At 46.7% G+C, this 3,022-nt stretch overlaps 1 pseudogene; it reads right to left on the reverse strand.

The window, feature by feature from the left end:
* Positions 1 to 714: 714 nt before the first annotated feature.
* On the reverse strand, positions 715 to 1,509 carry LOC129519815 (ribosome biogenesis protein NSA2 homolog; annotated as a pseudogene).
* Between the last annotated feature and the right edge of the window lie 1,513 nt (positions 1,510 to 3,022).

The raw sequence follows: 3,022 nt of genomic DNA on the forward strand, positions 1-3,022 counted from the left end.
AGAGATTAATTCCAAAATGAAGATAAAGGAAGTTTGTTGCTTGAGGCAAACTTTGAATGGGCAGAATTTTAATAGATATAGGGATGGGAAACAGCCTTTACTTGTCTGTGACTCTGATGTTTCTGAGTGCACGAATTGTATTTATAACTTTGTATCCACAAATGCCTAGTATGGACCTGGCATATGGTAACTTTTCAATAGATGCTTGTTGGAAAATAAAGTTTATGAGTCTAGGGGTAAATGAAAGACTAGAAAGGATGATTGAAACCTAACTGGGAAGGACACAGTTCTGTCTGTTGTGAGTAGCCATAAAATGTTCTTGAGTTGGGGAGGGATGCGATCAGATCAGATTATCTGTGAAGGATGAATTAGGGGGGAAAGAAACTGGAGACCAGGAAAGCAGCTAGAGGATATTTAAAAGGTACAGGTGAGAATCCATGAGGATGTGAATTAAGCAGTGGAAGTGGAAGGGGCAAGGAGGGGATGAAGATCTCCTTTTTTGTTTGTTTGTTTGTTTGTAAAATTTGTCTATTTAATGTTTTTTTTGGTTTGTTTTGTTTTTCTTTTTCTTTTTTTTTTGTTTTGCTTTTTTCAAATAGAATAAATAGTTCTCTCAATGATTGCAGACACATAAAACTGCTGGGTAGTATTTAGAAGCATCACAATAATGGCAGTTTTCCTGATTGGTGTGTAGTCTCCAATAATCATACAATTTCATACAAAGTTTCCTTGTATGAAACTTCTGTCAAACAGTAAGACTTCATTTTTCAGGACTGTTGGTGACCTGGGCATATTTTCCCTAAATAATCTTGCCTCCTTGTGTCACATCACCCAGCTCACTCAAATTCACTCAGATAACCAGATCTTTAGTAATCACACCCAAAACGGTACATAGTATAATGGGAATGAAGAATTCTTCTTTACACCAAGTATTGGCAGGCAAAGGTGGCTTCCAGTTCCAGATGTGTTGTAGGCCTTTTTTGACACTAAGTCCACTGGCCTAATGAATCTTTTGTATTTAGGTAGTTTTTTAGTTAAGCCGTTTCCAATAAAGCCGACTTAGTAAACTCCCTCTTCCATGCTTTCTTCTTTGTCTTTCTGTTCAAATAACTTTTCACATTTCTGTGTCTCCCTGGGCATGAACTCTTGACAGGAGGACTTCCCATTTTCCAACTATCTCTTTTCATTTTTGTTAATCATATTGGAAATCACGTTAGCGTGGACTATCCCTCTCTCTCCAGCAGATAGGCAGGTACAGCTCCTTGTGGAGTCTTTTCATCATTCTTTTGTTGGAGGTGCCTCTCTTCATGCATCTTGATCATCTTTTTTTCATTTGTGCTTTCTCAGCATGGTGCTGTTTATGGCAGAGCTTAGCTTTTTGACCATTTTTTGGCCTTCTTTGAACATTCATGAGCCTCTCTGACCTTCTTTCTTTACCTTTTTCTCATAGTAATCCAAACATCATCCATAGCATTTATGGTATAGTTCACAATATTCATTTTGTGGCATGGTGATGGCTGCCAGGTACAGCTGCCAGGAAATGAAGAAGCTTTCAATTTTGGGGTGTCAGAGGCCCAGGAGCTAACTCCATGCAACCTGACACAGGAAATGGCAGGATCTTCTGGTTTCAAATAGACATTTCTGTTTCCTTTCTTTAGAAAAACCACTGAAGTACCAAGAAGGACTAGAATAAAATATGATTCCATCACTGGTGAAACTAGGAAAACATATATAATCCCAAACCACAATATATAAATTAGACAAAGACTATGTGGGATGTTGGGAATTGATTTAGCAGAGCAGAGAAAGCTTAAAACAAATAAACCTAAGTGTCTGTGGATAGGTACATAAGTGAGAAGCAATTCTATTCTCTCTGAAGAACCCAGAAGAGATGAAAATCCCAGGGGTACCAGGTGCAAGGAAAGTGGAAGTGTGCTACAATTGAACAGGGGAATATGTAGAAAGTCTGTAAAAGGATCAATTAGACAGGGGGAGGGGCAAGATGGCGGAAGAGCAGGGTCCCCAGGTCACCTGTCCCCACCAAATTACCTAGATAACCTTCAAACCATCCTGAAAATTTACGAATTCGGCCTGAGATGTAAAGAGAGACCAGCTGGAATGCTACAGTGAGAAGAGTCCGCGCTTCTATCAAGGTAGGAAGACGGGGAAAAAGAAATAAAGAAACAAAAGGCCTCCGAGGGGGAGGGGCCCCGCGAGGAGCCGGGCTGAGGCCGGGGCGAGTGTCCCCAGGACAGGAGAGCCCCGTCCCGGAGGAGCAGGAGCTGCACCAACCTTCCCGGGCGGGCGGAAAGGGGCTCGCAGGGAGTTGGAGCAGGACCCAGGAGGGCGGGGATGCCCTCGGGCTCCCGGGGACACTAACAGACACCTGCGAGCGCAGGAGAGTGCTCCGAGCTCCCTAAGGGCTGCAGCGCGCGCACGGCGGACCCGGAGCAGCTCGGAGGGGCTCGGGCGGCGGCTCCGCGGAGGGGGCTGCGGGGCGGGAGCGCGAATCCACCAGCGCAGGCCCCGGAGCACAGGACGCCGGGACACAGCCCAGGATCCGGCCTCCCCCGGGACAGGCAGAGGCCGGGAGGGCCCGAGACAGCGAGGACGCTCCTGCCTCGAGCTGAGCAGATCAGTGGCCCCGCCCCGGAGCCTCCAGGCCCTGCGGACGGAGAGCCGAGAGCCCCGAGCCCCGTAGTTCCTGCCGAGGCTGAATCCAGGCTTCCAGAGTTGCCATAGCAACTGCGACTGTTCCTCCTGGGGCCTGACCGGGTAAACAACCCCCGCTGAGCCCTGCAGCAGGCAGGGGCAGAGCAGCTCCCCCAAGTGCTAACACCTGAAAATCAGCGCAACAGGCCCCTCCCCCAGAAGACCAGCTAGAGGGACCAGTGATACTCCCCCGTGTTCCAATACAACTTGTTTTTGGCCACTCTGCACTGAGCAAAATGACTAGAAGGAAAACCTCACTTCAAAAGAAAGAATCAGAAACAGCCCTCTTTCCCACAGAGTTACAAAATCT

The sequence above is a fragment of the Nyctereutes procyonoides genome, unplaced genomic scaffold (assembly GCF_905146905.1).
Source record: "Nyctereutes procyonoides isolate TBG_1078 unplaced genomic scaffold, NYPRO_anot_genome, whole genome shotgun sequence".
NCBI classification, from domain to species: Eukaryota; Metazoa; Chordata; class Mammalia; order Carnivora; family Canidae; genus Nyctereutes; species Nyctereutes procyonoides.